Here is a 25,837-nt window from a genome sequence, read left to right as displayed (position 1 = left end):
ATGTGTAATAATATATTAATGGTAGTTCAACATGTTACAAACAACGGAAGTAACTGAAAATAGGTGGACATGCGGCGAAGATGATCATGATCAAAAATGGTAATAACGTCGCAATTAGACATGGCAATTGCCACTATGCAGATGTCTTAATCTGAACATGTTTTTAAAAGACTTTTTTTCTCGCCAAGCAACATTAAAATGTATATCTAGATAGCACGCATAGGTTATTTCGAACAACCTGGTAGTCTAGTTCAACCTTTCAAATCTTTTCAACCTTTCAATCTTGAGTCGTTAAATCAACATTGTAGAGTTACCCCCAAGCAGTAGTACCTGAATACCGTTGATTTTACAGAATGAAGCCGTTGTCAGTGATAACAATAACAATAGATCTTCGGCGTAATGGCATTTTGCAGCGGCGCCAACATAATAGTCTAACAACCACAACTCATGTCCTGTTTAAGATCATGTATAAAACACATTAATGACGCGGCGCTTGAGCCGGAACTCGTACCCACAATCTCCCGGCGACAGGCCGGGATTTACCGTCATAAAACATGTTATATTGAGATCGTTCCTACCAGGGAGACGCAGATACAATTGAATCCTAGTTGTTTTAAAACAATGTTGCTCAATGCAAGGCGAGTGTTGGTCACTTCTAGGCACTGAACCGAGTTGGAGAGATATGGAGATAGAAGTGTATAGCGGTGTACATTGTTTTTAAAGAATTGTATGTTTGTTTGTTTGTTCTTTTGTGGGGATCCCCTTAAATAACAAATCAAGTACAAAAATGCAAAGTTCTATATTTTTTCAGTATTTGAATACGATAGCGTCGTCTATTTCACGGAGTTACAAACCGCTTTCAAAAAAGTATCAGTTAAAAAAGAATTCTGACGAAATGACATGGCAAGACTTCTGTAGTAACTTCTTACCTAATTTGACATATTTACATAGGTGCATACAGTAGCTGGATCTCGTGAAGCGTTACCACTAATGCCGACTAGAATAAAAATTAACCATATGTAGTTTTTTTTTCAAATATTCTTATCTATATGCTTTCAGCTAGACGAGGAAAATGTAGGACAGACAGAAGTTAAAGGTAGTTCTATAACCTTTTTGCGGCCATAGGGGCGCTGAGTTATTATCCACTGTGTCTAGGACACGGTATCGGGAGACGGAACCCAACCCTCGCCCTTTACCTCCCCAACCCAGGTACCCGTCAGGTACCCGTTTTTACACCTGGGTGGAGTGAGAAAGGTAGTACAGAAGTAAATATCGCAAGGGCACAAGATCGGTGACATGACAGGATTCGGACCCGGGAGCACTTGGTTCCGAGCCGAACGCTCTCCCGTTACACCACATGACCCCGCCATCTGTGGGTAGAGGGATAACCTGAAATATGTGCTGAAATGTTATGTTGCACAGCTTATTGTCTGGGGTTCTGTAATATCATAAACATTCGCAATTTAAAAACACATAGTAATAAAGTACATCCATTTCCAGCATAATCACCCATCTACAATCATGTTACTCAGGAAAAAAGTGTATTCTATCCTTATGTTTATGGTAGCATGATCAGTTCCATATAATCATATTCTACTTTAGAGCATTTCTGCGTTATGGATAATTCATAAAAACTTAAGAGAAAATTGATTTTATCCATGTTAATAGCGGATATGTGTTCGTACGGCACCACATCACCGGGATGTGATGGGATGACGAGATTGAGAGGGTTCACCGGAATGGAACCCAATCCAATCTAGAGTAGCCACAATTTCATGGGCTATAATCCAGCGTCTCCACCATCACTGTCACAATTCAGTAGTTCTCTTTGGAATACTTCCTTCCTGCGCCGATTAAAGCCTGTGATGTATTGTACATGACCTTGCAAAGGAGAGGGACGCTTGTTATGCGTTTATTCATCGGCTGTTCTATGACTCTCAGGTCAGGGCACGGCCGTGTGTCTTCCTTTCTCTCTCAAAGTAGGATCCATCTGTAATGACCGACCCGTTTTGGACATCATTTGATCATACGATAATTTGATTGGCACTATGTAGTCGTTTACACGCATCTAGGTAGATCTGTATGCCATTAGCTTATTTCGAAGTTTGCTATTTGGCAGAAACCAGGACTGTGTAAAAGCACAGCAGATGAATTATCAATTACATGAAAACTTGTGGATGTAGATGCTAGTCGAAACGTTTGACCGTTTCTAAAATCATATCCAGTTGCTTGAGTAACTGCTTTTTGGCATACATGAAAACATATATAAATAACAAGGTGACCACAATTGTAATCTGAATGTTAGAAATATGTAACTTTTTCATGTTCGCCTCTAGCAGGCTGTATAAGTTATTAGTTATGAACTGAATGAATGATATATGCATGAGAAGTTAGCTGGGTCCAGAGTTAGCAGCAGTGACCATGTCCAGTATTCTAGTATGTGACCTACTTACAGTCGCATTAACGATTTTATGACACATATTGTTATCATGAAAGCTACATAAAACTTATTTTTATGGCTACTGGGATTGAAAATGTCCTTTCCGCCAGGTGTTTTATCTAAGGTAGATCCTGCGATACTGTCCCGGCTGTAGGGTTCAGCAGACTGGGGCTATTCTAGCACCAAAGGTTCTTCAGTTTTTGGTTAGTATGTATGGTAATTTGGAGTATGCTCTGTACTAGGAAGACATCTATTTACTAATTGCATTCCTATTCCAAAGGAAAATTGTTCAATATAATGCACAAACCAATGTATTCTATACAATGATGTAGATAAATATTCGTGATAAGATATTAATTTTTGTCGCATTTTGGGTTTTAAAAGACGCATTTATAGACTAAGTGTCATTTTTTGAGAGATTGCGAGATTGTTCAAAGCAAGGTCACAAGACCACTTCAAGGCAATGAAATAACAAGTTGGAAACTGTGCACGGAGATAGCGGCGGACAATTATATCACATACGTGGATCATGTTTTATAATTTATCCGCCCAATGTATGAGCTGTTAGAACTTAGACGTCCATTAAACATATGTACAGTATACTAAGATTACTTTATTCTAACTTAATCTTTATTTTCTGTATTTTCATGTAATGTAGTGAAGACGCATAATGAATGTACTACTAGATACAAGCCCCCGAACTAGTAGAAGACGATTGCACTGCGACGTACATTACATCTGTGTTATCACCAAGTTCGAAATTAGAACATCATACAAAACGTTTAACGTATACTTGACAAGGCAGTCCTTGAACGAGTTCTAAGCAAGTCTGTGCGTATTTAAGTTGCAAAAAAAACTAAGGTAATCCTAGGTAATATTTGATACGCCTGGAAAATAATTTCGTCTTATGCCGGAAAGCATTATGCTTCCGCGGGCGTGTATTAACATCTGGTACATGTATTTTCACTAGGAAAGTGCGCATGATTCTTTCCCATTATCCACCACGTAAAACAGTTAGGTTTAGACTTTATACGTGAGTAGTAAAACTACCAATAACATTATTGAAAAGGTTATCATCGATACGCATTAGCAGCGCTAGCATTATTCTATTTGTCGCGGAAAATGGAAAAAGAACGTAAGGAGAGTTAGATTTATTTTCCTGTAATGGCTGCAACGTAGCGGCATGACATGGAAATCTAGAATGTCAATGCCCGAAATCAAACACTACAAATTAAGTGCTAGATTTCATTTCTCGTTGGAAATGGAACGAATTAGAACAGTTCTGCATATGCATATTACAGAAGAAGAAGAAGAACTTTATTGCACGACAACTGTAGAGGATACAGTGTTTGGCAACTTGTACATACAATACATACAGAACAGAACACTACATGAGTTACTAGTATCTAAAAATCTAAGAGACTAATCTATTTTACACATGGTATATAATATTTACAATCAGGCTATCATTATGTGCTGGTTCATGATAGTATAATATTGTCACGTTTTTTAAATGAGTTATATATAAATTGACCGACATAGGCAGATATATCAGCAGGACATGATAGTAACATATTGAACATTTCTGTCTTGGTAGGTGGTAACATAGTATCAGATTTGCATTTAATAGACTGTAACATTTTTTGTCTCTCTATATCATAAGTTGGACAATCCATTATAAAGTGGGATTCATTTTCAATATCATCATGGCATGTTGGACACAGTCTCTCACTGGCTGGTGTGTTGTGATGTCTACCCTTTTCGATTTGTAGGGAGTGGGCACTAATTCTTAGTTTCGTAATGCTATTTCTAAAGGATTTGTTTTGAACAGTTGAAAGGTAATTTTCAAGACAGAAATCTTTTTTTGATTCTGCAATAAGTACTAAGTTTGCTTAGACTTCTTATTTCTTGTCTCCAGCCAGAGAGAAATGTGTCTATCAGGCGGTTTTTGAATAAATTTCCAAACTGATTGGCATTCACGGCAGGGTTGAGCCAGGAGACAGTCCGTTTACTGTAAATACATTGAAGTTCGCGGGATTTAATTTCGCGGCAGCGGGAAAATGGAGTGGTTTTGCATTCGCGGTAGCGTCATCACGCGAACTTATCACGCGAACACATCACAAGGCCTGAGTGATGTAACCCTGGTAAAACGAAATAAATGAAATGAAATATTTACAGTACTATACTGTAGTCGCATACTGTATCATTAATATTCGCCTTAAAGTTGACTTTAAGTTCACGATTCAGCGAAAACCTCGAATACAAAACCACCGCGAAAGTTTCTGCATTTACAGTATTTCCTCTAGGAACTACTCTACCCATTTTCTACATCATTCATCATCCTCACGCCCCACAAAAGTCTGCCGCCTTCTGGTCACGGATATCTCCATACTTGTGTCTGCCGGGCACGTGTGTCGGTATCGCCACCAGGGTTTGTAAGCCATGAAAAATGACGAGAGACCGACACAGATCGATCATGTCCCCAAAACACAAATCCTGTGCAAGTTGATGTATCGACCACATCCTTCCTTCTGTAGTATACTTTTTAGGAACGTTTGGTTGCAATTTGGCGTGGTGCCGAAATTCTTTGGTGGATATTCAAATGAATGTGTCATTGTGTTACATTGGCGAGTGTGCAAAGTACCTTTTCTTTATGCTGCTTTAAAATGACTAATTTTTTTCGCTATCTATGGATAAAAAGTATATTTTGGATTTCTATGTCATCATATGAGTATTTAAAGCCAGATGACGTGGAATTCGCTATGGGAGTAGACCTTATACTGTACTAGAGATGGGGTGAGGGTAACGTGAGAGAGTCATGGGGTTTCTAATTCAGAAAATTTCATTTGGAGTGGGTTGATATTGTAATGATATCAATGGGTAGAAATGAATTGTTCAATTTCTGCAAAACGTTCGTATAAAACACTCATTTCTTGCATGGGGAGGGCGATGGAGTGAAATGTGCTATATTTGCTTGCAAATGTGCCCTCTTATTTTCTTCTGATAAAACATGCCCCTGTTGAAATATGACTCACGATTTATCAAACAGACTAATTTGTAGCGGGGATGTAGTTGAAGTGCGAAATAAGAGTGATTTCCAATCTGTCTCCGAATGGAGCAAACTTATCCTGAAACCAACGCGCATTAGAAAAGCAAGAAACAATCTGATATATGACTTCGGCTCTTCCAGGAAATCCACATGAGAAATCCAACGGAACGATACCGAACCCGGTTTGATTTTTTCCTTTTACATTATTACTTCTGTTGCCAAGGTAGCTTGAGTAAATCGATAAGTTAAGACGTACAGTACTAATCGATGATAAGACGGTACACTTCCGCAGGGTAGTTGTGGTGTGCTCTCTTTTTTATGTTCCTTCTCCCAATTTTGGAGTCTTGTCGTTGGGACAGAGAGTAAGTGGTACTGAATTGTGGCTTTTTTAAATTGCAGTAGCCGGTTTTCTTTCTGACTTATTTTCTTCTTATTTCTGAAATATGATAATGTGCCTCAAAGCTGAGCAGGTTTTTATAATCTCCGAGCAGTTTCAAAGCTGGCCAAGAAGGCGACTGACCTTCTCTGGTCAGCTATACTCCTTGGCCAGCTTTGGTACTATCCTTTGCCACAGCGGATCTGCTTAGGGTAGTTTTCATAACACCCCTGTCACATTTGGCAAAAATGCAGCAGCTTGTTTTCTTTCAGACGTTTTTTTTTCTTTCTGAAATGTGGAAATGGACCTAAAAGCTGAGCAGGTGAAAAAAAAGTTTTCATAATCTCCAAGCAGATTCCCGGTGGCATAAGATAGTTTCAAAGCTGGCAAAGGAGGCGGCTGACCTCCTCTGGTCTGCAATACTCCTTGACCAGCTTTCGTACTATCTTATTCCACCGCGGATCTGCACGGAGTATGAAGTGTTCATACGCAAAACAGCATGGGACTTCATTACTTGAGCAGTTTTAACATCCTTTTTCGAAGAAAACGTAAAATAACAATGTATACCATAAAGCCGCCGGCATTATGGCTTTATCTCCGCAGCCATCCACCGCAGACAGCACAAATGAAGACAACAAATTGGTGACTATAACGGCCTAATTTTCCGATTGCTTTGCGTCCTTCTCACGTATCTGTCTTAACTTGTGTCCCTGGGGGGAAGTCATGCCTCATTCCGCCGACAAGTTGATCGAAAGTTGCCACCAAACTGTGTTGTGCTGGTCGCTGGAGCGTCCTGCAGCCGATAGAATGATGCATACCTCAGCAGTAATCACCTGCATGCAGCCTCCTAATGGCGCTACTGCGGGAATCCCTCACGCTGTCATTTAGCGTTGACGCTATTTGCGAGATCCCGAAAAGCGATAAGACTTCCACGTCAAACGGACAGTCGCAAGGGGTACCAAAGCCCCCGTCAGGGACAGGAAGGGAGCAGCATACATCACATAGCATGAAGAGAAAGTACACCATGTAGAATGGCAAAGAGTACGCCACGGAAACGGTTTTAATACAGAATCAACTAATTCATTATGTGAGTTTGCTGACGCTATAAAAAAAGTTACATTAATCGATTATTCGCTGCTATTGACGACATTACTTTGATAAATCGATTAATAGTTGTATGCTGGGTAATGTTTTATGGAAGACCTCAATCAGCGGTTATACGTACTCTTGTGTTTGGTGTCTTTGTGATCTCTAAGTTTGCAAACCCATACCAAATCTTGCAATTTAGACATCAATGCCTTTGACTTATTCTTGATAAACAAATTGATATTTACGCATCTAAATTTATATTTCTCTCAAAGTTGTCTATCACCATCGCCGCAGCCTGGGAGACAATAGGAACAGAACTGACTGAAGATCAGTATGCCGGGGCGCCACGCTCCTCCCGGGAGCAAGAGGAGTTGAGTAAGAGAATGAGATATTTCTCTCAAAGTTGTCTAGCACGAACGCTCTGTTATTTGATAGTGTCAGGAGTTGGTACTGATGCGGGTGCTTTGTGAATAATGACTTGGTGTTATCTACGGAACTCCAGGGTTCAAAATATATTGGCATGCGGACATGAAGTTACCGGGGATTGTCTTGAAAAAAAAATGTTTGCCGTCAAGGTAATATTTCATGTTTAGCTACAAACTTGGCTGCACCTGGTCGCCCACGTGATGGGGAACCACGTGACTTTGGATATTCGGTCACTCTGGACGAAGTGAGAATCCTGCACACCGAGCCAAAGGTTTTGGCCAGAAGGATTAAAGAAGCCATCTTTATCAGAGCTTTAACCCTTAACAGAGACAGTGGACACCATAGACTTGCTGCAACTTATGATCCACTGCTCACCGAGTCACGTGTGATACCTACATCACAGACTTACAAGTGCAAAATATCACATAAGTTCAGGCCATATGGCAATACTGTTAGGGCACAGGATTTTGATATTTTATTTGTACAATTTTAGTCTAAAATAGCCAAGAATCCGAAATAAAGTTGTTTTGAAGTTTTGTATGACAGAAGTCCAACACGCCCATACGTTAATATACCGATTCTCAGGTGATTTGGTTTGAATACCGAAGTATAGACTTAGGCGCTTACCCAATACATACATTTACGTCTGAAAATGAAAGTATTTCAAGAGTAAGTTTTAGAAAAATGAAGAAAAAAATGGCTATAGGTTCTCCCAGCCTCCTTCGTATCCTTCTAGTTTATTCTGTGGGAGTGTTGATTCGCCATTTCCATCATATGGGCCAGGTTCCTATGTCGGGATATTGTATTTGCTCCGGCCACTCTTAGGAGGCTAGGGGTTCCCCACTCTAACTCAGAATCAATACCACATTGCAGGTCATTTGGCCCTAAAAATAGAAAGCTGACTCCAATTTGAAGAAACGGTAAGAAACACGACAGAAAAAATATACAAGTATATAGATAACATATTGTAAAAGGGAGGAGGCATGTAAGCGAAAGATATGGTGATAGCATACCTCCAGATGTATTGTGTATGTAATCGTTCACTTGTAACACTACATGTGATAATCCACGTAATAGCCTTTAATTTCCATTGTAACACAATCGCATTGTTGCATTTAGCCCATATGGACAGGAACATGGAATAAAGATCATTCAGCTGTTAGTGAAAAACATCTAATCTTCACGGTGGAATGACGTCCACGAAACTGTTGCCAAGCGAGCACAATTGCACAGAGACCAGACAGAACAATATACAAGTATATAGATAACATATTTTAGTGAAAAATATCTAATCTTGGTGGAATGACGTCCACGAAAAACTGTTGCCCAGCGGGCACAATTGCGCGGAGACCAGAGGGCACCGTCTCTATGTAATTGGATACCATGAAGAAAAGACACAATCATTGCATTTGATATCATGATGCAATTTGAAGAAACGGCAAGAAACCAATACAGGTTTATAAATAGCATACATGTATTGTTAATGAAAATGTTGGCGGGATAACGTCCACGAAAAACTGTTGCCCAGCGAGCACAATTGCGCAGAGACCAGAGGCCACCGTCTCTGTGTAATTGGATATCATGACTAGGCATAGCATTACTGGCAGTTACGGACAGTTACAAATAGGTGTTACTTAAGGGGCAATTAGCTAAAGGGCAGGGTGACAAGGCGGATCTATCAGCTCATCTGTATAAAGTAATCGCTTCCTGGCTAGTCTTCCTTCAAAAGCGGTAAGCGATTGTCCGGGTCCTTTTCCAAAAGTTCAAGTCGTGGCTAGATTGCTTTTTGGCCTGCGTCTGACAGTAACTAATGATCACATGATTATCAGTTAGCAAAGGGCAACCCCCGGCAGGTAAATGGTGAGGGTAGAATATACGTTTGCGTCAGATCCAAGAAAACGCCTGCTCCCTAGCAAGAACAGTACAATGTAGATCAACCGCGCACTTCGGTGGTTATACCTCTTAGGTTAGACTTACTGGAGTACCTAGCTTCAACTAGTGGCAGTGGCAGGCCTTAAGGGCATGTTCGGGCATGCGCACCCGCTATACACGAGTCATCAGGGATAGGAGGAACCCCTTGCATCCTTGGACGGAAGTCCTCATAGGAGAAGAATACTCCAAATAGTAAAGTTGCATCTGCTGGGGCCGTCTAACATGTGGCAGTTCCTGCAACCTCCTTGGAATACTGGAGCAAGTAATAAAAGTGCAGTAGTTTTATTCCTTGCATTTTGTGACATCCTGTCTTATCTGTTTTGATGAACAGTCGCTGAAGATTAGACATCCAGGTAATACGATTACAACAAATAGCATTTACTAATAAAGCAACTGGATAAGATATGGGAAATGATGAGACGTTTCAGGAAGCATCCAGTACCTTTATTCAGTCATGCAAAGTAAGACGTGATAAAGAGCAGTTAAAACAAATACAAATGAGGTCTGTGTACTCAAACAACAGAGGCCACTTGGCTAATTAGCATTAACCTTGTCTTTTGAGTTTTGTTTCCTATTTGACTATCAATTGTCTTTATCTGCCTATTCATATTTTATGTTAAAAACTGTTCTTCAACAGATCTTGCTCAGTGTCGGCTAACGAAAGGTAGTGAATACTACCTTAAACGCCTGACGGTTTCCAAACTCATAATCCAGTTTCTGGAGTAACTGCCTTTTAACGTATCTTATTACCTGGAGGTCTAACCTTCATTGAAGATTCCAGAATCATATCCAGTTGCGTGAGTAACTGCTATTCGGTGTTTCGTTGAGTATTAAGATAGAGATAACCGTCCAACAACGGACGTCTCTATTAAGTAGCGGAGAGGGCGGCACAGAAGGATATGTACTGATAACGGGGCACACCAGACGTGCAGTCGCCGCTGCAGAACAAATCAATATTTGTACTTCACAAAGTTTACTTGTAAACGAGAAACAAAGTTTACACGTCGCACCGCTGTGGCGGCCAGACGGGTTGGCGCGTACCTCTGGAGAGGCATCATTAATTTTTATCCCCAGTCGAAGTGACGATATCCGCTATATGCATTGTTGCACTGCACGAAATCCCGCTTGAACACGCCTTAAAGTATGCGTAAATGTAAGCTTTTGTCCATAAAGGTATACCTTCATCTTTATCATCAAGGTATGCCTTATGTGTGCTTAAACATCAAATGTTGTGTAGTGTTGTTACCTTTGCCAAGGAGAAGGTTAATACGTCATTGGTAGTGTTAGTACATGTGTGCAAGCTTGTACAGGGTAACTTTTAAGTTACTTACCCTGTACTTAAAGTAGGCTTGGGTGTATTGACTCTGTATATTTGGTAGTTAACTATGTTTTGATACGACCTCGAAATGATTAGATTTTGGGCTCCCCAGCGGCTTGTTACGGTTTCGATGATTTATATGATATATGCAGTTCTAGATGGAAATTCATTGAAATATACATACTTATGCGAAGATTTTGAAGTAAAAAAGTATGAAATGGCTGCACGGTTATCATGTATCAGGTTTTGAAACATGCCAAATTGCTTTACAACAGGACTTTTAACATAAATCAAGCTACAGAATTGGGCTCTTCTAAGGGCAATCAGACGCGAATCGTCATAGATCAATGACAGGAAGAAAGTCAACTCCTAATCCGTAATACCCTACTCTAATCCGTAATAAATGCATATAAATTGAATTCAGATTTTGTCGAGTCGAGTATACCTTTGCATTGCATTCATCATCTTCATTTTTCTAATTACGGAAGCCTCGCGGCATCGACCCGTGACCGGCGGTTATAGATCGCATTTACGGGGACTAATGTCATTAGTGGCAGTTGATTATATCTGTGGACGGTGCGCACAAAGTTTGCGTTGATGTCATGCCAGATAATCTTTTAATTAAGGCTGGATTTGCAGCCCTGTACGTGTGATACGAATGTCTTATCTGCTGTCTAGTCGGCCCCAGTTTGCTGTTGCAATAGACCAGCGTCTAAGAAAGGAAACCTTAAAATACAAGGAACTTCTTGTCATCGTTAAGATAATATTTTCATGCACATGATGAATTGCCTTGTTCTGTGACAGCATTATCGTTGGCTTTGAAAGATATTAAACGTACGTGTTGCATTATATTAGAAAAATGAATGAAAAATTGAGACACATATTTTTGGAGGACTGAATTTCGAGGCAACAATGGAATTCTTTCTTGTTTTATTACGAATTTGTAGCAGCGAATCATTTATAAATCAATGAAAATAATGTTTAAATTTATACCGTGATAGTCAACTTACGTATGACGGAAATATGATGCCCTATTATTTAGTCAAAACGAATAAGCGTTTGAGGCCCTATTTGCATAATTGAAATCTAGCAATGTTCTGGTAACCACTACGTTATATATTTTATATATTCAACTTGAAAGTTGGTGGAAGTCATTATTGAACTAGTTTAACTGTAATATCCAACACAAAAAAATAGACTTCATGCAACCTATGATCCACAGCTCACTGAGTCACGTGTTCTATCTGCATAACGTGACGTCACGACAGTAGTGGATTGTTCATTCCTTGGCAAAGACTGGTGCTGTTTTTGTGTTGGATATTACAGTTAAACTAGTTCAATAATTATACATTTATATTTACTGTGCTGGAAAATACAAACTACGCAAAATAGTCGCATAGGAAATTCGATCATCGCATTTTTGTATCGTTTGTCATGGACAAGCTATGGTCTCCAAGATTGGGTAGCAGATAGTTATTTTTGACATCGGGACAAAGAAATACCCTGGTAACGCAGAAGCGTTTTTGTTAAAATTCTCCAAAAGGTAAGGGTCATTTGGCGAAGGTATGAGGTCATGGAACTCCATTTGCTTAATGTGTATCGCCTTCTAATACTTTAGATTTGCCCTACATACAACAAAAACGGGAGGACTTTAAAAAAAACAGCTATTCTATGCCTTAATATTCCCTAGCCACACACTCGCAAACAGGACGCCAAAGTAAGATACCTACAGCCAATACAAGTTTATTATATTAGCGAGCACCTCGGCGGACATAGATTATTCACCGAGCTGTGCCGTGTAGACCTGTATTCTCCACGCACTGAAATTGATCAGTCGTTTCCCCATCCTGGAGGTGGTCTTTGTCGGGCTGGTATCGACGCACACATTCCAACTGTCATTAATCACTGTTGTGAAGGATGCCAGCAGGTTCATTTGCATATTGATATTGACAGTGAAGGCTCTTAAGATTAGGCCATATTGATTCGATTATATAGATGATAATCCCCTGGGAACTCCCAAACTGATATGAGCATGCGAAGAAAAAAAGAAGTTGCCTTCATTATGAGATCTAAGTGGTTAGGAAGGTTAAACAAATGAATAAACAGAGTATGGTAAACAAACAATATACTCCTGACTTTGGATTGACTTTGGCATTGTGCCACTTAACAATACCCTGGGAACTCCCAAACTGATATGAGCATGCGAAGACAAAGAAGTTACCTTCATTATGAGATCTAAATGGTTAGGAAGGTTGAACAATTGAATAAACAGAGTATGGTGTACTTACCTACCTACATAGTCCCTTAACCTCCTGGTCGTTGGGGGGCTGGGGGGGTGGCGGTGCAAGGTATGGTATACCGAACAATATATTCTTAATTTTTGTTCTTTCGCATCTTCTTTGACTTTGGATTGACTTTGGCATTGTGCGACTTTAATATCCGTTTTTCGATATTTTTGCTCTCGCCATGTACCAGCATATATTTGTTCATTTTGTAGCTGCCCTACACGATTTACAGGTTGACACATTTTTTGGGTAACAGACAAAAATTGATGCTCGCGCACGTATGCCATCCATTATAATCAACATAATCTTATAAGATATAGAATGATATAAAGCCGTAACATAAAGCCCCGAAACAATTAAATAACAAAGAAATAATACAAATACTGTTTGGTTACCGTGAATGTTTAATCAAATCAAGTTTTTTTTCCTACAGCCATTGAATACACATCACAAATGGGTCGTTCTCAATGACATGTGCAAATGTTTCCTGTTCGCTGAATAGATCTGCTCATTTCTTAGGCACACCAGCTGACAACGCCACAGAGCGTAAATTTTGTTAAATGTCTACCTTTCTGTATCATTCCTATACTTAGGTTTAGCGATGGGCAAGAACACACGATAAGCTTGACAAGCGTAACTTCAACTAAAAGACAACTGTCACGGTACACATTGACACTTTCTTCTTCTAAAGGCTTTACAGTGTTTCCATAAAGCTTCGTGAACAATTTCATCAGGTTGTTTAATCACTGGCGTGGCGTGTTGTCACCCACGTGCCGTAGCGGTGGTTGGTTCATATAAGATTCGTACGCTTTCGCATAGTGATTTTATTCATGCGATTTTCATACGCTTTCATATATCCGTTCGTGTGTTTTTCATAACGTTCATATAGAGTTCATGAAAGCCATACAACTACCGGTGGGACAGCGTTTAAGTATGCATGAAATAATTTGATTCAGCTAAAAAAAACAAGTTTGTTCTTGGGATAACGTTAAATGCTATGGTTTTGTTGAGCACGTTAGCACGTGCATGGAGATTGATTCGACTCTCGTTTTTAATTCAAATTAATAGAATAACTGTATTGTGCAACAATTGTGCAAGGTACAAAGCATGACATCTACTGATAAAGAACTACAGTTCTATAAGGTAAATCTACTTAATACAAGGGTGAATAGTATGGGATTAAAATAGTGAATAGTATGGTCTTTTACAATCATCGGTGGGATTTCTAGCGTCTAGACATTCTTAAATATATTCTCCTATGTATACCATACTTTGGTTGTCACATGTATGGTGCAGCGGTCTACGTTCCGTTACATATCTGCAGCGTCATCTAGCGTATGTGTTAATCACTGCAGGATGCATCATGTGAAAAGTGACAATTGCGCTATGGTAGAAGGTCAGAAAACAAAATTGACGGCTATCACAGAATTTTCAGAGTTCAACATCAAGTTTTACTTAAAAGGCGATGTCTTGAGCTTCAAGGAAGGTCGCTCCATCGATATGAATGCTTCCGCAAAACATTCCGATGTTGACATTATATGATTCGCCAGGTGTCGCTATGTGAGTTATCAACATCTTAGGCCACACTGACTTAATTTTACGGATGGCATCCGCGCGCGCATTGATTTTCGACGCCTGTTCTAAAAAAAAAACAAAACTGTGGCCACGTGTCACCCCATATCATCCCTGGTCAATCGAGATTTCATGCTTACCGGAGGACCTGCTTTCCATGGTAGGGAGGCATGGGGTCACTGCGCCCTTCTTTCCTCTTTATACCAGAAAGGCAATATAAACATGATTGAAATGGCGACGATTGTCTGTTACAGTCTTACTGGAGGGGAACATAAGACAAACCAAGTATGGGAAAGAATGGTCTGAATGTTTAGTCCTGTGGTTTAGCAGCATTTTTGATTTTTGCTGGATTTTTCTTTTTTTCGCCCTCTCGCATTAGTTTTGGGATCTCCAGAGGATGTCATCCATAAAATTAAGACGGTGTGGCCTTATCACGTACTTAGGTCACATTATCCACCGAAACTGTAACAAAATCGCACCTTAAAACAGACACAGACCGTATTTCATAGACGTAATTATCGGTAGTGAAAGACCAAACATTGAAAACATCGTGTATTGTGTAGTAACAAAGGAAAATTAGGTTTCCTTCACACCGACTTCTCCACCGGAAGTGAAACTATTAAAATCCCGTAGATGTATTGTGTTGACCATTGAGCCTTCATAGCTACCAGCCGTTCTTTATTGGGGCAGCACTAACGAGGAAGCGTATGGGAGTTTTACTCTCCGAGCAGAGGTTGGTGTGGAAAATCGTGACCTTTTCTTTATATATATATACCGTATTTCTTTCGTACGAAAAAATACGTCACGTAAGGAAAAGATCACAACTGGTGGGGATGCTAAACGGAAAAAAATACGTCATACTAGAAAGGCAACATTTTTGAAAAAAATGCAGGATGTGGGCGAAGGGAAAAGAAAGCAAAAATCGCAAGAAAAGAAGCAACAAGAAAGGCGAAAATGCAGCAAGATCCCGGAGCGTTGGTTTACCACGCGTGAATAATACCACTGAGCCAGTGCTACAACATGTTGCAGGCGTACGTTTTAACAGGTATACAAATGTATTGCGTTGCTTGAACACGTCCGTTCACCGTTGAATTTGCAAGATTCCAAGGTCCAATTTTCTGAAGATAACGTTTTTGTGTGAAAATTTATCAATCTCGTTCATTCCATGGCGGGCAACTTCTTCCTTGAGCGCCTGTTTGGTCGTCTCAGCTGCTATAGTATTGTCAAACTGCATGCCGAAGGCCATTTTGTGTCCTGTGCGTTGATTGGTTCAGTTCTGCGTACACTCGAGACAGTCCGCGACTTTGTCCCAATCAAAAACCTGGAAACGCGGAGTATATGTTGACAGCTTCCATTTTTTCTGAGTTCTGATTGGCTATTATCAAACTCGATGCCGATTGTGTTCTGTGCGTTGATAGGTTCACCTCTGACGTAAAACCGAGAAAGTGCGACTGTAAGCCAATCAAAAAGCTTGAAACGTGGAGTGCATGTTTACAGCTTCCATTTTTTTCTGATTTCCGGTTGGAATATGCAAATATCTGAGGAAAAACTAAATGTTGGGCTTCGTCCACATAATTAAGGAAAAGGTCACGACTTTCCCCACCAACAGCTGCTTGGAGAGTATTGGAGTTAAACACACACTGCTGCCAGAAGACTAGCCCCCTGCTGTAGCGACGTGCAAAATGTGTGGCCCAAGGGCTATAGAAATGTGATTTCCAGTAATTATCAAATATATAATACTAGATCCTGTACTCGAGTAAAAGCTGCACTCTTTCAGGGTGCACTTAAAAGGCGGATTTTCATGGCTCCAGGTACTAAGCAGAAAAATGCCTTGTTTTGATCGATACAGGTTAGACAAGTTTGACTATCGATTATTTTCCACCTTAATGGAAACATATATCATGTCATGCGTCCTGGTGCACGAACCTGATCATGTTCATTTGGTTCACATTTAATAATTCACGAGAAATGTCTGAAATTATCCATGACGAGCGATAAAAGCGTCTATCGATTGAGCGGTATTTGTCTTCAACCAGGACTTAGGCGATGTAACCGAGCGGGTCCAATTATCGTCCCATTTATTCAAAACGTCATTTATCTTCAAACCGCGCGAACAGGACTAAAAGCGTAAACCGTGGTAAGAAATATCGGCTCTTCCAGAGGAACATACTTCTATACTTTCTTCACTTTGATCATCACAATCAGTTGCTTACACTTGGATTGTAGGCTTTTATTCTCACTTATCAAGTCGATTTGTACTTCTTTGTATTTTGCCTTTCATGCTTTGCATAATAACCCATGGGGTAATGTACAACAGTAAGCTCAATGAATTGGATGGGAACTTCTGCATGTTAACCAAGAATCCGTCTGATTTTTGTAACTAAAACTTTAAAGTTACTCGACTCCATAAATGTAACCAACACAAAAACTTCAAGTTTCTTTTCATGGTTGGTACTCATATTCCAGGTTTCACAGCCATGCAGGAGTTTGAACGGTGTACTACTGGTGTAGGCTAGGCATGCAGGTTTGTTTTAAGGGCAATTTTCTCCTCACCTTTTCAAATCTTGCTCAGCTGATTGCAGGCGGCGGAGGCCTTTTCTACTCATGTCACAGAGGAAAGTGAAGTAAAGTTACCGAAGAGAAACGGAGACAACGCACCCCGACCGGACAACATATATATACTTCGTGTAACAGAGCATGTAAATCAAGGAATGGGCTGCAAAGTCACATCAGGTGCCACATCAGACGTCAACCCTCCAGAGGCGCACAGATAGTCTCACCGGACTGCACTGCCAAAGGTGCTGTTGTTTATTGGCCCTTTTGTACGTGAATTTTCCTGCCACATCTACATCATTCATCTGATGTTGGTGGGTGATTTCCTGGCAGCGTGTTGACGGCCCGCCTCAGCGAAGTCTGATATGCGGCGAGGATGAGTGAGTGAGAGTGAGAGTTGATGGTATTTTGATACTGATCATGAGGCCGATACCAGAGGCTGCAGAGCCTGTTCCTATCACTAGAAGCAGTAGCTCCTGTGACCGTGTGGATTCTGCAAGTTTGCCAAGTCGATATCCAACAGCTATCTCCTCTTGTGGTTACTTTTTGCCCTTGGCTACTTTGTATCTAGTATTGAAGCAATTGCAGGGAATTGTCTGTGGTAACGCACACGCCAGGCAGACCCCTCCTTGTAAGAACCAGTCGCTATATTCGTCGCTGGTCTCATGTCCAATCGGACAGTCTTCACTATATGTACATATTTATTGATGTAACGGGTGAACCTTAATTTTTTGTTTCCACAAGAAGCTATAGCCTAACGCAGCGTCTAGTGCTGGTATAGATATCCTTTGAGGCAGATGTCACTTTACGATGCAGTCCGCACGTCCGCATGAATTTTCACATCATGAGCAACGACAACATTGGCGAACGAAATAAGCTGATGGCTGGTAGGTTTTGCGTTTGTCAGAAACTAGATGACAAACACAGGAGAATCGGGAAGATCCTTTTTTTATCCTGTTACGTTTTGCATATGTGTAAACATGGGTCCAGTCTTGTCACACTTACAACTGCCTGTTACCATTATGTTGGAGACTGTGATGACTGGTGTCCAAAGTGACAGAAAATCCTGAACTTCTATTGGACTGATTTTCATAATGATAAGGAGTCCAGATCTTTTGGTAACTCTATGAGGGGAACGATTCGCTCTCTCTGGAAGTCAGATTCTGACAGCAAGAGATCCTGCAATACAGGATATGATAGTGGAAAAGAGGAACTGTCTTACAATATGTCACAATGCGTGTATGGATTTCCATTTGAATGACAAGTAACTGGTAAAAAAACATATCCCAGGATATGAGGATGTACCTTGAAGTCATATTTTGTTGATCGTTGACCGATCACGCTCACTATTTCAGCTTGCTGCCGAAGACAGATGGATTGCGGCACACTTTGTCGGCCTTCATCAGAGGGGCAGAGCTTATACGTATTTGGTTAGACGTGGTACCTTTAGAGGCAATTTTCTGAAAGCTCTTCTAAGCCGCGTTGATTCCGCAGAGGTCGAGGTCTACTACCTGCTCGTTGGCTGAATAGATCAGGTACAGACCCATAGAGGGGCCTATTTCAGGGTCGTTTTGTGCAATTGGCTATTTTATTTTCAACGACGACATGGCCAAAGAGATGGTGAGGCAAGAAGGATCTTACTACAAAACCAATGAAATCCTAAGTCTTACCCCTGTAATGAAGTAAGTTTCTTTCTCTTTCTCAAGTTTAGTCTTATCAATCAACCGCTGCAGTACAGAATCTTGCCCAGAGTAATAAGCATAGTCCAGTTGATTTGATGGGATTTGAGCGGCCGTAACTGTGTTAATTTATCGTTGGAATGAAGGAGTGACACATTAAATGGCCGCAATATTGGCTGTTGAACGACGCGTTTAATTCAGCGGTAGCAAATTGAAGCCCTTGCATGGACAACAAATGAAAGACGTAAATCAAGTTTCATCACAATGACCAAGAGGCAATATTGATACTTTATGCCTTGGAGGTTCAATAGGCTGGGCAACTAGAACGAAATGGCTTCAGGCTTTTCGTTGTACAAAGGTTCACGTGTACCGGTAGTCGATATAGTATAAGTTTTTTTTACACGTTTCCCCATACAAAATCTAAAGCACTCAGCACTAGATTAATTCGCCCAGTCCACCCAACATCAAAGCTGGTGTTTTACGCCGAAGCCGGGCGGCTATACTGGCAACATAGGTACAGATACGTTCTCAACTGAAATAAACGGAAGCGTGATGTCAGTAACGGGCCAAAGGCGTCCGGTAGCTGGTATCGGCCCCCGTCCCTGTTTAGGCTTAGGTCACATTTCCAAACCGGGGCCGGCCGGGATCATTTTAAGAAACGAAGAATCAAATTGTATATCTAAATGAATACACAAATTATGCCCTTGAATCTTATTTCAACATTTTGTGTATTTTGATGTCTTTTATATCATCCTTTTCGCTCCTGAAAGCTGCCCGGCCTTTTTGGAAATGTGACCTAAGCATAAGGGCTGGTCAGTGTGCTCCAAATGTAGATGGACTCTTTGAATTTTAACCCCTTTTAGGAAATAATCCTCTTTGAACGCTTGTATGCCCTATGACTAGAGCCAAACGTTTCTTGGTAGATTAGACCATATCAACTTGACACTTGTAAGTAGGATATCCCATACTATATCATACTTACAATATCATTATAAGACCGGTCCAACACCCGCCCAGTGGCCGTGAACTCTCTTCGTAAACCGAACATATCGTCATTTTATCTCTTTCCAAGCTGCCCTTTAGCACTTTACACCCCATATCTCTGACTCTTTTATTTGACACGTGTCATAAACGCATATGACGACTTTATAGCACTTAATTAACAATCACATAGATGGAACCTGGATGATAAAGCTGCCTTGGTTGTAACCATTTCATACCGTGTAATAAAACGTATGATGATAGTAAACTGTATCTCTATTCTGCAGGGAGCGGAAGCTTCGTGGACCTGCTGTGTCTGTGTTGCCCAGGCGGAGATTCATACACTAACCATGTATGAACCATGAGCAGAATTGATAGCCACAACAGTGGTGCAGCTCCAGATGAATGGATCAATAAGCTTTTTATAGCGTACTTGAGTTTGTGTGCAATAATGCCATTGTAGTTCGTCATGATGAAATGGTCACATAAGATCTCACAAGTGGCGATTGATTTTCGATCTGTCTTTATGTGAGATAAGGGCTATGCCTATCTTCAACCCGTAGATGATGCACTTCAGGCATTTTGATTGTAATCTTTTAACATTGGCAGTTACGGGAAAATGGCAATGCCAGGCCGATCTGAGGGTATGATAGTGTTGCAGTTGTTGATTTTGTGAGTGCCTTTTTTAACATCAATATTTTGCCCCTGAAAATAGACATTAGTGTACTATTAATGTTTCGAAAGATATTCCTTGTTCTTTGAAACATGGCTAAATATTGAGAAAACAAACAGTTCTCCAACTCGACAACTTTTACCGGAATTTTCGACCGAATCTCTTGGTTTTCGTCAGCTACCTGGCCCGGGCGCTGTATTATCTCAATATGTAATGTACCGAACTCAGATGAACTTTCATGCTAAAATAGTTGCATATTTCTTTTTTTATCTCAGGGACGGCCAGGAGTAAGATGTCGGTGATCAATATGATGTAGGAAAACCCTGGCTTTTATAATGATTTTAGAAGCAAGCTTGCAGACATTAGAAGACCAGGGTTCCTCATACCATCGCCTTTACAACTGGCGTATTGCGATTTTATGTTCTTGTATTTGATTCAAAGGCAACAACTCTAATAATTCTACTATTTCAAAGTCATAACTTAAAGATGACCAGATTTACATTTCTAGGAAGTCTAACGGACTGAAGACCAAGAGTATAAGATTGAGGCTTACTCGATTTCTTAATACATGTATGTCCTAATGCATTGCATATATGTTCTTATTGATATTGTGTATATTGACTTTGGAATGCGGACTGTTATAATGATCTTTTAGAGTATCGATCAATCCGTGTTGATATCGGAGGGAACAGGGATGCCTTTACTGGCATTCCGGTGCAGATTACTCTTGCGAATCAGTCCATATTCAGTAGTTTGCAAAATCATTCAACCCCCTCACATTTTTCGGATCTTTTGGCTAACCGAGGAACATTACAACTGCACACAATCATTATATGACATAAGTAGTGAACAGATTATGCAGTAGATGTACCGTGTTTTCTACTTAAAATGTGTATGCAACAGGCAGTAAATCAGGTACTAATTAACACAGGTATAAATCAAGTTTAGAGTCCTAAATCTATGTGATACCTGTTCCTGAGATAGGTATGATTTTCCATTTGAACAGTATGTATAGTATATCGACCTCCCTCAGCCTACAGGAGAGGATAACCCTGGCAAGGGAATGACGAACCTGGAGGCAACTCTCTATCTTCATGTCTACCTTGCAACCCCAACGACCTGGAGGTCAAGGGACTAGGTAGGTAGGTAGATAGGTATAGTAAGTATATCAATCATGAAAACATTATCATCGTATCTGATTTCAAGATGATGTTATACAAATAACAGCAAATCGCGGAAAAAGTGACCAGGAATTTATGACCTGCATACGTTTGGCTTATGTCAACATGTGAAGGGCAGTAACCTCGAACGTATGACTGTACATTATTTCGAATTAACTCCCACAATCTGCAGAAATATCAAAGGTCCCTAGCAAGCTACTATCTATCCAGCGGTGATGTAATATTTGGGTGCAAGTACCTCTCAGTAGTGTTAGAGATCGCCCGTACTTACTCTGACCTTTAGAGCCAGACATGCGGTTTTGATGGGCTACTGATGTCTGTATCGCGATGTAATGGTGCTAATGGCATTTACACATACTGCAGAACCGTCCTCGTCTGACAGCCGCGTTCGTCATATCATTCGCAACTTGACTTAAGTTACAGAGGTACCATCCGACCACAAGGTCACAACAAGGGGTATTAATCTCTACAGGGCCCTGGTATTGAATATGGAACAGAAAAATCTTAGAAAAAATGGACTCTTAGTCTTACGCATACTTTGTTTCCAAATAAGAGCCAAACCCAAAATGTCTAGATGTATCAAACACACTATTTTTTGAGTAGTAGTCTCTCTCTTACAATAATGTTCACTGTTTATTGTCACATGCATGTTTATACCATGAACTTGAAATTGCATAAGGGCATGAACTTGCAAATTGAAGATGAATAATTTGTACACTACGATAGACTGAAAATACCTCAAATGGTCTCGCGCTTGCAAACTAGAGTTCCACGACCCCATACCTTCGCCAAATGATTGTAACCGTTACCAATTAAGCATTATGAGCATTTATCACAAATTATGCAAATTAGGTCCTCAATGGCATGAAAATTATATAAATTGAGTATGTTATCCTTCTAAATAACAGAAATTAACGACATTTGAATGTCGATTATGAAAATGAAGACCACATTTGCATAATTGGTTATACAATGCTGGTACAGCTTTTATAAGCGTAACTTCCATGGAGAAGGATCGCTCACCATTAAAAACGTGTCGCTATGCTGCTTTGTAATACCGCTTGTTTAAAATTTATGTCAAACCCGTACCTCTACAACGGGACTTCGAGCTCGAGACATCTAGCGGTTTCTTTATATTGAGTATGCCATGGCGTGTCCAAAGCTAACAAATTTATAGCTGGTCCCCAAGGTACTATAATGCCATCTGGCTCCATGATGCTGTGACCATAACTTGTACCATGGATGTCCCAGCTCTTTTCACGTCATCCCCTCTCTCCCTCACTCCTTATACAAGGTTCGTCACATCATTCGTATCTTGACTAAAGTTACAAAGGTACCATCCAACTACAAAGTCACAACAAGGGGTATTAATCTCTACAGGGCCCTGGTATTGAATATGGAACACACAAATCTTAGAAAAAGTGGACTCTTAGTCTTACGTATACTTTGCTTCCAAATAAGAGCAAAACCCACAATGTCTAGATGTAGCCAACACTATGCATTGCTTTTAACAATAATGTTCACTGTTCATTGTCACATGTATATTTCTACCATGGACTTGCAATTAGTATAAGGGCATGAAATTAACTTGCAAATTGGAGATGAAGTAATTTGTACACTGCGATAGACTAAAAATACGTCATGTGGTCTCGCACTTCCAAACTAAAGTTCCACGACCCCATACCCTCGCCAAATGATTGTAACCTTTACCAATTTCGCATTTAGGTATTTAGCACTAATTATGCAAAAAGGGTCCTCGATTGCATGCATTACATAAGTTGAGTCTGTTATCCTTCTAAATAACAGAAATGTACGACATTTGAATGTCGATTATGTTAATTACGGCTACATTTGCATAATTGGTTATACAATGCTGGTAGGGCCTATATAGGCGTAACTTCCATGGAGAGCCGGGATCGCTCATCATTAAGAACGTGTCGCTATGCTTTGTAATACCGCTTGTTTAAAATTTATGTCAAACCCGTACCTCTACAACGGGACTTCGAGCTCGAGACATCTAGCGGATTCTTTATATTGAGTATGCCATGGCGTGTCCAAAGCTAACAAATTTATAGCTGGTCCCCAAGGTACTATAATGCCATCTGGCTCCATGATGCTGTGACCATAACTTGTACCATGGATGTCCCAGCTCTTTTCACGTCATCCCCTCTCTCCCTCACTCCTTATACAAGATAGCCACACATTGGCTCATCCGGAAGCCTATTTAGATTTTGAAAAGAGTATGGAATTTAAGAAGACTTCGTCACAGGTATTATGTTCACACGGTATTGTTACCATTCCTACTACTAATGACGTAAAGGAACACTTGCCTGTATCTTGATAACAACAAAGCCGGTGACTCCGCGAAGTCTGCCAATATATTGCACGGCTCACCAACCAACACATCTGTTAAACCCACTGGCAAAACTTCTACTTCTTCTACAATAAAGTTCAGTACACCAAAGCTATTCGAACGGACATATCGGGAAAGATATATCTACTTCTTGTTGGGAATGCACTGGTGATTTCTGCATCCAGGGTTGATGAATCGAACGGTTCCGTACTGAAAGCAAAACAAATGAAGAAGTTCAAGACAGAAAGAAAGCCCGGCACTCAATCACACCACATCGTCAGTAATATTCCATTAAGGGAAGGTCTGTACGAACCACGGTTCACGGCACCGGGCTCACTTCTAATCCTGTCTCCGTGTTACTTTGTCACCAGGGGGTGCTCTGCTGAAAAGATATATTACTGGGGTGTCGTGAGGTGGTCATGTAAAATGAATCAGGCAAGAAAGGGATAACTCATGTCAAAGAACAAAGTTGATTCCGGAAGGTCTTGGCCTTTTTTTTGGAATGTAAGTAGAGGAGATGACTGTAACAATCATGATGATTTCTTTTGGCTTAGCTAGCTAGATAGAGTTATATCTAAACCCAAATAGAATAATGTCTGTAATGTTGTGAATTTATGTATTTCAAAACATAACCTGAGATGCATATGACCTCCTGCATTCGTGATGAGAGCCCAAAAAAGAGTCAGTCAATTTTTGTCGAATGTACACAGATGAATCCTTTGCAACTGCAAACTTCGTGAGCAGGAAAGCTTCTATTAGATATAAAATGCTTAAAAAAGACCGATAAAATGTATATATATATATCAAGGGATTCAACACGAAATTTAGAGACGACTTTGCAAGGAAATGATACATTTCTAGAATCATCCGTGTCTTACCGAAGTTTCCTCTGGGCATAGTACTTAAAGCATGGACTTACGGGGAGGTGAGTCGACATGACAGAAGCTTTCCTGTTTTATGATGGGTTATTTATTATCACACGTCCAGGCTTCCACAATATGTTGCCCCCTGCGAGCTTTCCCGCTAGCCAACATCGGTAACAGGATATATCAGCAGAGAGTTCCTGCTCACAGAGAAATGTTTTAGTGGCCCTGTAGGTAACATTTGGTGAAGCCGCCTGGCTACCGCATTCAACCTTATCTCCTGGTAGCCAGCGCATCTCAGAAATCATTAGGCGTTTAAGGTTTCTACTCCTCGGTAATTTCTTCTCATATATCAACTAGCTTTCAATGAAAAAAAAAGCTCTACAAACGCTATTCATCTTTGAGGTAATTATGTGTCATTTTGAAATTTGGAGGGGGGGTCTAGGCTATTGTGCGCTTCTCATTGCAGGTAAATACATGATCATACACTGCAGAAGCATCATTTGATGGGGCGGCGTATGTGATGATGATCGCCAGGGACTTCCATCAAACAAGATCATGCCATCTTAGAAATGCTTTATATTGTTGGGGATTGTCGATGAAGGTTTGTCATCCAGGTAATAAGATATGCCAAAAAGCAGTTACTCAAGCAGCTGGATATGATTTCGGAAATAAAATCCAGTTGCTTGAATAACTGCTCTTTGGCATTGTTGGGGTTTAATTTGTACTTTTGAAGAACTTTGGTAAAGTCAGTAGACGCCATTGACTCAGCAAAGCACACCATCCAGACACAGATGAAGTAACAGTTTACCTATCATCATGTAGGAGTAGTTTATAGTCACGTCATCCTGATCGCCAGGGACTTCCATCAAGCAAGATCGATATCATGCCAGTTTAATTTAGTCCAGAAAAAATATCTTAAAAAGCTTTACTCTGGTTGGCTTTGTTCAGTTTACTTGGTTAAGTCAGTAGATGACATTTAGTTAGCAAAGCACGCCTACCAGACACAGATGTAGGAACAGTTTACCTATCATCATGTGGGAGTAGTTTATCGTTTATAGTCACGT

This window comes from Branchiostoma floridae, chromosome 3 (assembly GCF_000003815.2).
Source record: "Branchiostoma floridae strain S238N-H82 chromosome 3, Bfl_VNyyK, whole genome shotgun sequence".
NCBI classification, from domain to species: domain Eukaryota; kingdom Metazoa; phylum Chordata; class Leptocardii; order Amphioxiformes; family Branchiostomatidae; genus Branchiostoma; species Branchiostoma floridae.
The sequence above is the reverse complement of the archived record's forward strand: the minus strand, read 5'-3'. Positions refer to the sequence as shown.